Raw genomic sequence first — 13,890 nt, forward strand, 5'->3', positions numbered from 1 at the left:
CAAAGGGGCTACCTAGTGCCGACTCGCGGGCCAATCAGCTCGCTGGGATCACCCGCCAATCGGTAGGCCCATCTGTATCCCAGCATCCCCCGGGCCGTTGCTTTCAGCGACGTCCGCATCTAAATTTACCTGCTCAGCGGCCCTCCAGCCAGAGGGCGACCCTGTTTTCCCGCCGCTCGTGGCTCTGCCCTCCTACCTGCCTGCTGACCCGTGTGTGTTGTGTGTGCTGTCTACCCGCGGTGGCTCGGCAGCCCCGTCGTAACCATGTAATTACAACCAAAGTCACGGCGCCGCGGTGGGTGTTAGCGTCGGGGGAGACCGTCCAATTCCCTGGCTGCAGGAAACCGTGAAGATTATCCCTTTACGAGGGCTTCTGGGTGAAAACCTGTCGGCCAGGGTGTCTCCCCACGCGCTCTAATGGTGGGGGGGAGTGCGTGCGTGTGTGTTCCGGTGGGGGGGGGGGGATGGGGAAGTGGTGGGGTGGAGCAATGTCGGCCTCGCCGCTCGGGGCGGCGCGATCGCAGGTGGGCCGCCCGCCGATCGGCTCCGTGGCGGCGGCCTCACAGCGGGGTGGTCCACGGGGTCCCGAGTCGTGGGCCCTGCGCTCGCCGGGCGGCCGACTGGGTCCGCGCCTCCACCTGTGGGGGTCTCTGTGGCGCATACCGCACTCTCTCTCGCCGGGGGGGGGTTAGGTTCAGCGGGTTCCCGGGGGTCCGTTGCCTGTCGGCAACGTCCCCCCGTGAAGCACGGGCAGGCCTCCTCCGCCCTCGTCTCGGCACACACCGCGGGTCGCCGTGATAATGCGTCCGCGTTTGCATGCGTCCGCCCCGCCCGGTATTCGATCTGCAGGTTGTACTCCTGCAGCTGCGCCAGCCATCGGGCCATCTGCCCCCGCGGTTCCTTGAAGGTGAGGAGGAACTGCAGAGCATAATGGTCCGTGCGCACTCGACATTTCCTGCCGTATAAATACGGCCGAAACTGTTTACACGCGAAGATCACAGCGTACAATTCCTGACGGGTCACACAGTAGTTCAGCTCGGCCCCGCTCAGGGTCCGGCTGGTGTACGCAATCACCCGTTCCACCCCTTCCTGCACCTGCGACAACACCGCACCCAGCCCGCTGCTGCAGGCGTCGGTGTCCAAAATAAAGTTGGTGGTAAAATCGGGGAAAGCCAGTGTGGGGGTGTGTGTGAGGTGGTCTTTGAGGGTGGTGAAGGCCGTCTGGCAGGCCTCCGTCCACTGATAGGGGTTCTTGGGGGATGTGAGTTGGGTTAGGGGGCGTGCAATCTCGCTGAATCCCTTTACAAATCGACGGTAATAGGTGGTGAGCCCCAAGAATGCCCTTATCTCCGACAGGTTTCTTGGCTGTGGCCAATCCACTACGGCGCGTACCTTGTCCGGATCGGTGCGCACCCCCGCCTCGCTGACGCGATGTCCGAGGTACTCCACCTCGCGCTGTGCGATGTAACACTTACGCGGCTTGAGCTTGAGATGAGCCGCTCGCAGTCGCTGGAACACCTCCCGTAACCTGGACCAGTGCTCAGACAGAGATCTACTGAACATGATCACATCATCCAGGTAAATCAGGCATTGCTCCCACTGCAAGCCCCGCATCACCAACTCCATCAGCCGCTGGAACGTCGCGGGCGCGTTGGTGAGCCCGACCGGGAGTACTCGAAACTCGAATAGCCCCATCGGGGTGGTGAATGCGGTTTTTGGCCGATCCTCCTCCGTCATCTCCACCTGCCAGTACCCGGACGCGAGATCGAGGGTGGAAAAATACCGCGCTCCGGCGAGGCTGTCAAAGGTGTCGTCGATACGCGGTATGGGGAAGGCGTCGCCGAGGGTGACTGCGTTTAGTTTGCGGTAATCGACGCGAAACCGGGTTGACCCGTCCTTTTTTGTTACTAGCACCACCGGGGCAGACCAGGGGCTCGCCGAGGGCTGAATTATGTTATCGCGGAGCATGTCCCTGACCGCCTCTTTGATCTGGGCGCATTCGGGTGCGCCCACGCGGTACGCGGGGAGTTTTATGGGTCGGGCCGCCCCGGTGTCGATTTGGTGCTTAACGAGATCTGTGCGACCCACGTCTGAATCGTGTTTGCTGAACACGTCGGCGTACTCCCGCAGTAACCCGCGTAGCTGATCGGCCTCTCCCTTGGGTAAATCTGCCCAAGGTACGTGTACCGCGTCAAGAAGGGGGACGACCTCGGCGTGGGGAGTCGGGCCGACTCGCCAGGCCAGGTCTTGTTGGTCCTCGGGGCGACCGGGGTCCTCCGCCCAGAGTGCGAATACCGAGTCGCTGGAGTGGCGCGCGTGTAGGGGGTGCACGGTGGCTACTGTGGTGCGCCGTCGTAGTATTGCTGGGGTGCCGTGGGGGTTAAACACACGCATGAACAATCGGCCCCCATCGGCGTTTACCAACGTGGCTGACCCCACAACCCCGTATCGTTTTGCCAACTCCGGGTGAGGAGTTAGCATTATGTGATGCCGCCGCCACGGAGCCGATCGGCGGGTGGACCACCTGCGATCTCGCCGCTCCGAGCGGCGAGGCCGACATTGCTCCACCCCACCACCTCCCCACCCCCCCCCCCCCACCGGAACACACACGCACGCACTCCCCCCCACCATTAGAGCGCGTGGGGAGACACCCTGGCCGACAGGTTTTCACCCAGAAGCCCTCGTAAAGGGATAATCTTCACGGTTTCCTGCAGCCAGGGAATTGGACGGTCTCACCCGACGCTAACACCCACCGCGGCGCCGTGACTTTGGTTGTACTTACATGGTCACGACGGGGCTGCCGAGCCACCGCGGGTAGACAGCACACACAACACACACGGGTCAGCAGGCAGGTAGGAGGGCAGAGCCACGAGCGGCGGGAAAGCAGGGTCGCCCTCTGGCTGGAGGGTCGCTGAGCAGGTAAATTTAGATGCGAACGTCGCTGAAAGCAACGGCCCGGGGGATGCTGGGATACAGATGGGCCTACCGATTGGCGGGTGATCCCAGCGAGCTGATTGGCCCGCGAGTCGGCACCAGGTAGCCCCTTTGATGTAGAAAGAATAAAGCGGGTCAGGGCGAAGGAAAAAGGTTCTCTGGCTACTCGAGTCAACCCCAGGCCCGTCAACTCCCGAGTCCAGCCGCGCGAACGTCCGTGGGACGTATCGACGCGCCGCGAGGACCAGACGGCAGTGACGACGAACCGTGAGTAAGAGAGAGAGAGAGGGAGTTGGGACTTAGCTTAAGAGCAAAACCGGAGAGGGTAAAGGGGAGAAGGACAGGTAGAGTGTAGTGCCGACTATCGAGAGATAGATCGGTCCTGCCCCGCTGATCCCGACTGACTCGGTTAAATAAGGGCTCGCCGACGCGTTGGAATAAATCGTCGGCGGTTACATAACGGACTGGTGTGGTTTTTGCGGAAGCGTGGGTGCGCTTGCTGTCGCGGTGGTCGTTACATAACAGACTGGTGTGGTTATTGCGGAAGCGTGGGTGCGCTTGCTGTCGCGGTGGTCGTTACATAACAGACTGGTGTGGTGGTTTTTGCGAGGGTGTGGAAAGAGAGTGGAAGCGTGGGTTCGCTTGCTGTTCTCGGTGGTCGCCGCGTGTGTGGAGCGGCGCCGCGTGGATTGTGTGCGCTACGAACCGTCGGCTGCGGACTCCTGCGTTGCGAGCGGATACCCGTCTCGCACGCATGCCCATCGCATAGCCCTTTAAACCCGTTTAAACCAATCCCCCCAAGCGTCGGAGTGAGCACGAACGACGTCGCTTACCCTCCGACCTTTGACCCCCTGTTACCCGCGTGTGATTGGTGCGTGGGACTGCGCGGGCGGGGAGCGTCGCGTTTGGGTGCCGGCGAAGCGCTAGTGGGTCCCAGGGAGGTCGAGTGTGATGCCCCACCGGCAGGAGACCCGTACTCGGGGAGGGACGGCACAGGGGGGGGAACAGGAGCGCGACGACCTTTCCCCGCCAGGGGAGGAGTGCGGCGGCGGCAGCTCCCACACTAGTGGAGAGTCTGGGAGCGTCGGTACTTCGCGGATAGGGTCGCAGGCAGGGTAGATCCCGGGGGCCGGCGACCCTAACAATATGGTGTCAGAAGCGGTACGAACCCCCGCGTTACCCCACGCGAAAATAAGGCATATATTCACTGGCCGGGGTACACCTTCGTGGAGAGCATTTGCCCGCAACGTCCTAGGGGCTAAGGGAATTAATGGGTGGACGGACGCGCAGACGCTACGTCAACTTAATATGAATCTGGATGGGCGGGCAGCCGATTTTGTGGAAGCCCTACCCGCAAGCGCGCAGACACAGCTAGAGGAGCTGATGCGCCGACTTGATCTGCGCTTCGGTACGCGCGATGAGGAGGAGGCAAAAGCGGCCTTAGAGGCACGCCGTCGCCAACCCGGCGAGGACCTGCGCGATTATGCCGAGGATGTGCGTGAGCTAACAAAGATCGCACGCCCGAGGCACACCACGGAAGCGATTGAGGAGCTGGCCATAGAGAAAATCCAGCGATACTTAATGCGCACGGCGTGGTGGCAGCCAGACGTGAACTGTACGCGCCTCTCCTTTGATGCCCTTGTCGAGCGCGCGCGCAAATGTGAAAGAATTTCTAGCGAACGCGCACAGCTCCGAGGACTGGGACGGGAGCGCACCATCGCAAGTCTGTCCACCGAGGAGGAAGAGGAGGAACAGGAGCTCACCAGGATGGTAGGGGGTCGGGAAAGGGGGCCTCCGGTATCCCGCGAGACCACCCCGGGATGGGTAGCGGGGATACAGGCGGGCATCGGGGGGATCGACAACAAGGTAACCCAAGTACGGGCACATATGACTACGCTGCAGACTACGGTAGAGACGATTCAGACCGAGTTGGGAGGGCTAGCTGGGAGGGTAGCCCGACTAGAAGCAGAGTCTGGGCAGCGGCGCACGGGGGGGAGAGGGAGCGGGCAGGGTGCCCACTATGGAGCCGCCACCCCCCCCCGGGCGTGTTATATGTGCGGCCGTCAGGGGCATCTCATGAGAGACTGCCCACAGATCGCCCGCGCTAGATATACCGAAGGGTTAAACGCCAACGCCCCCTAGAGAGTGGACCACCTAGGGGTGCAATCACCGAGGTCCCGAAACAAAACGACGATAATAATAATGGTAAGCAAGTGACACCCACACAGGTCACGGCCACAACACCCAAGGACGCGGTGAGGACGGGCGACTGGCTACGGGAGCTGGTGGCAGGAATCACGGGGGCCACGTCACTGGTGGAAGGACAGGTGAACGGGCAGCGCACCCGGATCCTACTGGACACGGGGGCCGTAGCCTCACTCGTGAGCGCCGCGCACTGCAGCGTGCTCGGGGTTGACGTGAGCCGCCTGCCGGCCCCGGATTGCGCGCTGCACACAGCGAGCGGAGCCGGGATGGGGTTGCTGGGAAGGATCTCCCTCGAGGTCCGTCTCGGAAACCAGGTGTGCACTCAGGAGTTCTACGTCTCGAGTGTGCTGTGCCACGAGTGTATCGCAGGTACCGACCTCCTGGAAAAGCTGGGGCTCAACGTGCAGCCCCGACAGCGGTGCGCCACCGTGGAAGGCAGCGGGGAACGGATTCCATTCCTGGGACGGGAGCCGAATCGCCCCCGCTTCACACCTGTGGCCGCTACCCTGACGACGGCCGTCACCATCGGGCCGCTCGCCGAGATGCTGGTACCTGTGGCGACACCCTCCACCGACCCCGCGCACCGACCATCGGGGGAGGTAATGCTAACTCCTCACCCGGAGTTGGCAAAACGATACGGGGTTGTGGGGTCAGCCACGTTGGTAAACGCCGATGGGGGCCGATTGTTCATGCGTGTGTTTAACCCCCACGGCACCCCAGCAATACTACGACGGCGCACCACAGTAGCCACCGTGCACCCCCTACACGCGCGCCACTCCAGCGACTCGGTATTCGCACTCTGGGCGGAGGACCCCGGTCGCCCCGAGGACCAACAAGACCTGGCCTGGCGAGTCGGCCCGACTCCCCACGCCGAGGTCGTCCCCCTTCTTGACGCGGTACACGTACCTTGGGCAGATTTACCCAAGGGAGAGGCCGATCAGCTACGCGGGTTACTGCGGGAGTACGCCGACGTGTTCAGCGAACACGATTCAGACGTGGGTCGCACAGATCTCGTTAAGCACCAAATCGACACCGGGGCCGCCCGACCCATAAAACTCCCCGCATACCGCGTGGGCGCACCCGAACGCGCCCAGATCAAAGAGGCGGTCAGGGACATGCTCCGCGATAACATAATTCAGCCCTCGGCGAGCCCCTGGTCTGCCCCGGTGGTGCTAGTAACAAAAAAGGACGGGTCAACCCGGTTTTGCGTCGATTACCGCAAACTAAACGCAGTCACCCTCGGCGACGCCTTCCCCATACCGCGCATCGACGACACCTTTGACAGCCTCGCCGGAGCGCGGTATTTTTCCACCCTCGATCTCGCGTCCGGGTACTGGCAGGTGGAGATGACGGAAGAGGATCGGCCAAAAACCGCATTCACCACCCCGATGGGGCTATTCGAGTTTCGAGTACTCCCGTTCGGGCTCACCAACGCGCCCGCGACGTTCCAGCGGCTGATGGAGTTGGTGATGCGGGGCTTGCAGTGGGAGCAATGCCTGATTTACCTGGATGATGTGATCGTGTTCAGTAGATCTCTGTCTGAGCACTGGTCCAGGTTACGGGAGGTGTTCCAGCGACTGCGAGCGGCTCATCTCAAGCTCAAGCCGCGTAAGTGTTACATCGCACAGCGCGAGGTGGGGTACCTCGGACATCGCGTCAGCGAGGCGGGGGTGCGCACCGATCCGGACAAGGTACGCGCCGTAGTGGATTGGCCACAGCCAAGAAACCTGTCGGAGATAAGGTCATTCTTGGGGCTCGCCACCTATTACCGTCGATTTGTAAAGGGATTCAGCGAGATTGCACGCCCCCTCACCCAACTCACTTCCCCCAAGAACCCCTATCAGTGGACGGAGGCCTGCCAGACGGCCTTCACCACCCTCAAAGACCACCTCACACACACCCCCACACTGGCTTTCCCCGATTTTACCACCGACTTTATTTTGGACACCGACGCCTGCAGCAGCGGGCTGGGTGCGGTGTTGTCGCAGGTGCAGGAAGGGGTGGAACGGGTGATTGCGTACGCCAGCCGGACCCTGAGCGGGGCCGAGCTGAACTACTGTGTGACCCGTCAGGAATTGTACGCTGTGATCTTCGCGTGTAAACAGTTTCGGCCGTATTTATACGGCAGGAAATGTCGAGTGCGCACGGACCATTATGCTCTGCAGTTCCTCCTCACCTTCAAGGAACCGCGGGGGCAGATGGCCCGATGGCTGGCGCAGCTGCAGGAGTACAACCTGCAGATCGAATACCGGGCGGGGCGGACGCATGCAAACGCGGACGCATTATCACGGCGACCCGCGGTGTGTGCCGAGACGAGGGCGGAGGAGGCCTGCCCGTGCTTCACGGGGGGACGTTGCCGACAGGCAACGGACCCCCGGGAACCCGCTGAACCTAACCACCCCCCGGCGAGAGAGAGTGCGGTATGCGCCACAGAGACCCCCACAGGTGGAGGCGCGGACCCAGTCGGCCGCCCGGCGAGAGCAGGGCCCACGACTCGGGACCCCGTGGACCACCCCGCCCCGATCGGACGGATCCAGGAGGACGTCGGCTGCGCCTTCCCGGGCCTGAGCGACGAGCAGCTGAGGCAGACCCAGCAGCGGGATCCGGATCTGGCGGCGGTGTAAGCGGCCCTGCGGGAGGGGAAAAGCACCCTACCAGGGCCCTGGAGCGGTTTGTATGCCCGGTTGTGTGTGCAGAACGGGGTGGTACGGGAGTTAACCGAGGCCGGCCAGCCGGGGTGCATCTGTGTTCCCGCCCAGGTGCGACCCCAGCTGCTACGGCTGGTACACGACCACCCGCTCGGGGGCCATGACGGGGAACGTCGCACTCGGGAGACTCTGCGTCGCCAGTATCTCTGGCCCAAATTGACGCAAGATGTGGCCGCCTGGGTACAGGGCTGCCGCGCTTGTCAGCAGTGCGGGCCGAAACTGGCACGATACCAAGTACCCCTAAGGCCGTTCCGCCTCAGTCGGACTAACCAGCTGGTCGGCATCGATCTCCAGGGGCCATTCCCACGATCCCACCGGGGCAACCGCTATATCCTCGTAGCGGTGGAATACTTCACCCGCTACCCCGTGGCGGTGGCCATCCCCGATAAAACGGCCCTGGTAGTAGCCCGGGCGTTCGTGGAGCACTATGTACTTAAGCACAGGATCCCGGAGCGAGTCCTTACCGACCAGGGTAGCGAGTTCGAGGCCGAGTTGTTTCAGGCGCTGTGCCGGGAGTTCGGGATCCAGAAAGACCGAACCACGGCGTACCATTCCCAGGCGAACGGTATGGTTGAACGTATGAATCAGACTCTGGCCAGAAAGCTCAAGCGTATGGCGGCCGCAAACCAACGGGATTGGGACGAACACCTCCCCTACGCCCTGTTCGCCTACGCCACCACGGTGCACACATCGACGGGACAAACCCCGTTCCTAATGATGTTTGGTCGTGAGTCTCGTCTACCCGCAGACTTGCTGTTCGGCATTCCTCCACCCCAAACGGAGGAAGGGAGTCGCCCCGTGGAACATCTGATGGAGACCCTACGAGGGGTCCGGGACCGGGCCTACCCGCAAGGGGAGGCCGCGCATCGGCGACAGGAACAGAGCACCCGACCCCGCGTGGAGCCCCCCCTTTTCTTGACAGGTACCAAGGTGTGGCTACACACCCCTCGCGTTGGGGCCGGACAGGTGGGGAAGCTGACCACCTACTGGCGGGGACCCTGGACCGTGGAACGGCAGATCTCTCCCTGGACGGTACTAATCCAGGGTGGAGAGAGGGGCCGAGAAACGGTGGTTAACGTCCGCCGCTTAAAACCATGGAGGGCAGCCCCGGCGGGGGAGAACCTCGCTGCCCGAGTACCGCGAAATCCCGGTGCCCCTGCGCCACCCGTGCTCGGGGGCCTCGCGCACTACATGGGCCCCGCCGTGCCCCCAGCCCCGAGGCGTCCCGGCCCCGCCAGAGGACGGCGGGGACGCCGCCCCTTAAACCCCGCTGCCGCGGAGTTTGTCCCCCAGCCCCCAGGTGCCGAGGGATCGGAGGAGCCACTGGAGTGGAGAAGGAGACCGCTGCAGGAAACCCCGAGGACGGAGCCACCTCCCCCGAGGCCAGCCACGAGATCCGGGCGGATCCCCCGGACCCCGCAGCGCTACCTCGTGGGCGCGGCCCAGGCGAGGTGCTCCAGTCAACCCGGGACGGGGACTGGCACCTCGGGGGGCTATGTGATGCCGCCGCCACGGAGCCGATCGGCGGGTGGCCCACCTGCGATCTCGCCGCTCCGAGCGGCGAGGCCGACATTGCTCCACCCCACCACCTCCCCACCCCCCCCCCCACCGGAACACACACGCACGCACTCCCCCCCACCATTAGAGCGCGTGGGGAGACACCCTGGCCGACAGGTTTTCACCCAGAAGCCCTCGTAAAGGGATAATCTTCACGGTTTCCTGCAGCCAGGGAATTGGACGGTCTCCCCCGACGCTAACACCCACCGCGGCGCCGTGACTTTGGTTGTAATTACATGGTCACGACGGGGCTGCCGAGCCACCGCGGGTAGACAACACACACAACACACACGGGTCAGCAGGCAGGTAGGAGGGCAGAGCCACGAGCGGCGGGAAAGCAGGGTCGCCCTCTGGCTGGAGGGTCGCTGAGCAGGTAAATTTAGATGCGGACGTCGCTGAAAGCAACGGCCCGGGGGATGCTGGGATACAGATGGGCCTACCGATTGGCGGGTGATCCCAGCGAGCTGATTGGCCCGCGAGTCGGCACCAGGTAGCCCCTTTGATGTAGAAAGAATAAAGCGGGTCAGGGCGAAGGAAAAAGGTTGGCTGGCTACTCGAGTCAACCCCAGGCCCGTCAACTCCCGAGTCCAGCCGCGCGAACGTCCGTGGGACGTATCGACGCGCCGCGAGGACCAGACGGCAGTGACGACGAACCGTGAGTAAGAGAGAGAGAGAGGGAGTTGGGACTTAGCTTAAGAGCAAAACCGGAGAAGGTAAAGGGGGAAGGACAGGTAGAGTGTAGTGCCGACTATCGAGAGATAGATCGGTCCGGCCCCGCTGATCCCGACTGACTCGGTTAAATAAGGGCTCGCCGACGCGGTGGAATAAATCGTCGGCGGTTACATAAAGGACTGGTGTGGTTTTTGCGGAAGCTTGGGTGCGCTTGCTGTCGCGGTGGTCGTTACATAACAGACTGGTGTGGTTATTGCGGAAGCGTGGGTGCGCTTGCTGTCGCGGTGGTCGTTACATAACAGACTGGTGTGGTGGTTTTTGCGAGGGTGTGGAAAGAGAGTGGAAGCGTGGGTTCGCTTGCTGTTCTCGGTGGTCGCCGCGTGTGTGGAGCGGCGCCGCGTGGATTGTGTGCGCTACGAACCGTCGGCTGCGGACTCCTGCGTTGCGAGCGGATACCCGTCTCGCACGCATGCCCATCGCATAGCCCTTTAAACCCGTTTAAACCAATCCCCCCAAGCGTCGGAGTGAGCACGAACGACGTCGCTTACCCTCCGACCTTTGACCCCCTGTTACCCGCGTGTGATTGGTGCGTGGGACTGCGCGGGCGGGGAGCGTCGCGTTTGGGTGCCGGCGAAGCGCTAGCGGGTCCCAGGGAGGTCGAGTGTGATGCCCCACCGGCAGGAGACCCGGACTCGGGGGGGGACGGCACAGGGTGTTGAACAGGAGCGCGACGACCTTTCCCCGCCAGGGGAGGAGTGCGGCGGCGGCAGCTCCCAGTGGAGAGTCTGGGAGCGTCGGTACTTCGCGGACAGGGTCGCAGGCAGGGGAGATCCCGGGGGCCGGCGACCCTAACAGATCTACTGAACACGATCACATCATCCAGGTAAATCAGGCATTGCTCCCACTGCAAGCCCCGCATCACCAACTCCATCAGCCGCTGGAACGTCGCGGGCGCGTTGGTGAGCCCGAACGGGAGTACTCGAAACTCGAATAGCCCCATCGGGGTGGTGAATGCGGTTTTTGGCCGATCCTCCTCCGTCATCTCCACCTGCCAGTACCCGGACGCGAGATCGAGGGTGGAAAAATACCGCGCTCCGGCGAGGCTGTCAAAGGTGTCGTCGATGCGCGGTATGGGGAAGGCGTCGCCGAGGGTGACTGCGTTTAGTTTGCGGTAATCGACGCAAAACCGGGTTGACCCGTCCTTTTTTGTTACTAGCACCACCGGGGCAGACCAGGGGCTCGCCGAGGGCTGAATTATGTTATCGCGGAGCATGTCCCTGACCGCCTCTTTGATCTGGGTGCGTTCGGGTGCGCCCACGCGGTACGCGGGGAGTTTTATGGGTCGGGCGGCCCCGGTGTCGATTTGGTGCTTAACGAGATCTGTGCGACCCACGTCTGAATCGTGTTCGCTGAACACGTCGGCGTACTCCCGCAGTAACCCGCGTAGCTGAACGGCCTCTCCCTTGGGTAAATCTGCCCAAGGTACGTGTACCGCGTCAAGAAGGGGGACGACCTCGGCGTGGGGAGTCGGGCCGACTCACCAGGCCAGGTCTTGTTGGTCCTCGGGGCGACCGGGGTCCTCCGCCCAGAGTGCGAATACCGAGTCGCTGGAGTGGCGCGCGTGTAGGGGGTGCACGGTGGCTACTGTGGTGCGCCGTCGTAGTATTGCTGGGGTGCCGTGGGGGTTAAACACACGCATGAACAATCGGCCCCCATCGGCGTTTACCAACGTGGCTGACCCCACAACCCCGTATCGTTTTGCCAACTCCGGGTGAGGAGTTAGCATTACCTCCCCCGATGGTCAGTGCGCGGGGTCGGTGGAGGGTGTCGCCACAGGTACCAGCATCTCGGCGAGCGGCCCGATGGTGACGGCCGTCGTCAGGGTAGCGGCCACAGGTGTGAAGCGGGGGCGATTCGGCTCCCGTCCCAGGAATGGAATCCGTTCCCCGCTGCCTTCCACGGTGGCGCACCGCTGTCGGGGCTGCACGTTGAGCCCCAGCTTTTCCAGGAGGTCGGTACCTGCGATACACTCGTGGCACAGCACACTCGAGACGTAGAACTCCTGAGTGCACACCTGGTTTCCGAGACGGACCTCGAGGGAGATCCTTCCCAGCAACCCCATCCCGGCTCCGCTCGCTGTGTGCAGCGCGCAATCCGGGGCCGGCAGGCGGCTCACGTCAACCCCGAGCACGCTGCAGTGCGCGGCGCTCACGAGTGAGGCTACGGCCCCCGTGTCCAGTAGGATCCGGGTGCGCTGCCCGTTCACCTGTCCTTCCACCAGTGACGTGGCCCCCGTGATTCCTGCCACCAGCTCCCGTAGCCAGTCGCCCGTCCTCACCGCGTCCTTGGGTGTTGTGGCCGTGACCTGTGTGGGTGTCACTTGCTTACCATTATTATTATCGTCGTTTTGTTTCGGGACCTCGGTGATTGCACCCCTAGGTGGTCCACTCTCTAGGGGGCGTTGGCGTCTAACCCTTCGGTATATCTAGCGCGGGCGATCTGTGGGCAGTCTCTCATGAGATGCCCCTGACGGCCGCACATATAACACGCCCGGGGGGGGGTGGCGGCTCCATAGTGGGCACCCTGCCCGCTCCCTCTCCCCCCCGTGCGCCGCTGCCCAGACTCTGCTTCTAGTCGGGCTACCCTCCCAGCTAGCCCTCCCAACTCGGTCTGAATCGTCTCTACCGTAGTCTGCAGCGTAGTCATATGTGCCCGTACTTGGGTTACGTTGTTGTCGATCCCCCCGATGCCCGCCTGTATCCCCGCTACCCATCCCGGGGTGGTCTCGCGGGATACCGGAGGCCCCCTTTCCCGACCCCCTACCATCCTGGTGAGCTCCTGTTCCTCCTCTTCCTCCTCGGTGGACAGACTTGCGATGGTGCGCTCCCGTCCCAGTCCTCGGAGCTGTGCGCGTTCGCTAGAAATTCTTTCACATTTGCGCGCGCGCTCGACAAGGGCATCAAAGGAGAGGCGCGTACAGTTCACGTCTGGCTGCCACCACGCCGTGCGCATTAAGTATCGCTGGATTTTCTCTGTGGCCAGCTCCTCAATCGCTTCCGTGGTGTGCCTCGGGCGTGCGATCTTTGTTAGCTCACGCACATCCTCGGCATAATCGCGCAGGTCCTCGCCGGGTTGGCGACGGCGTGCCTCTAAGGCCGCTTTTGCCTCCTCCTCATCGCGCGTACCGAAGCGCAGATCAAGTCGGCGCATCAGCTCCTCTAGCTGTGTCTGCGCGCTTGCGGGTAGGGCTTCCACAAAATCGGCTGCCCGCCCATCCAGATTCATATTAAGTTGACGTAGCGTCTGCGCGTCCGTCCACCCATTAATTTCCTTAGCCCCTAGGACGTTGCGGGCAAATGCTCTCCACGAAGGTGTACCCCGGCCAGTGAATATATGCCTTATTTTCGCGTGGGGTAACGTGGGGGTTCGTACCGCTTCTGACACCATAATGTTAGGGTCGCCAGCCCCCGGGACCTCCCCTGCCTGCGACCCTGTCCGCGAAGTCCCGACGCTCCCAGACTCTCCACTAGTGTGGGAGCTGCCGCCGCCGCACTCCTCCCCGGGCGGGGAAAGGTCGTCGCGCTCCTGTTCCCCCCCCTGTGCCGTCCCCCCCCGAGTCCGGGTCTCCTGCCGGTGGGGCATCACCCTCGACCTCCCTGGGACCCGCTAGCGCTTCGCCGGCACCCAAACGCGACGCTCCCCGCCCGCGCAGTCCCACGCACCAATCACACGCGGGTAACCGGGGGGTTAAAGGTCGGAGCGTAAGCGACGTCGTTCGTGCTCACTCCGACGATTTGGGGGATTGGATTGAACG

The sequence above is a fragment of the Petromyzon marinus genome, chromosome 31 (genome assembly GCF_048934315.1).
Source record: "Petromyzon marinus isolate PM22_M1 ecotype Great Lakes invasive population chromosome 31, UKy_Petmar_22M1.pri1.0, whole genome shotgun sequence".
NCBI lineage: Eukaryota > Metazoa > Chordata > Hyperoartia > Petromyzontiformes > Petromyzontidae > Petromyzon > Petromyzon marinus.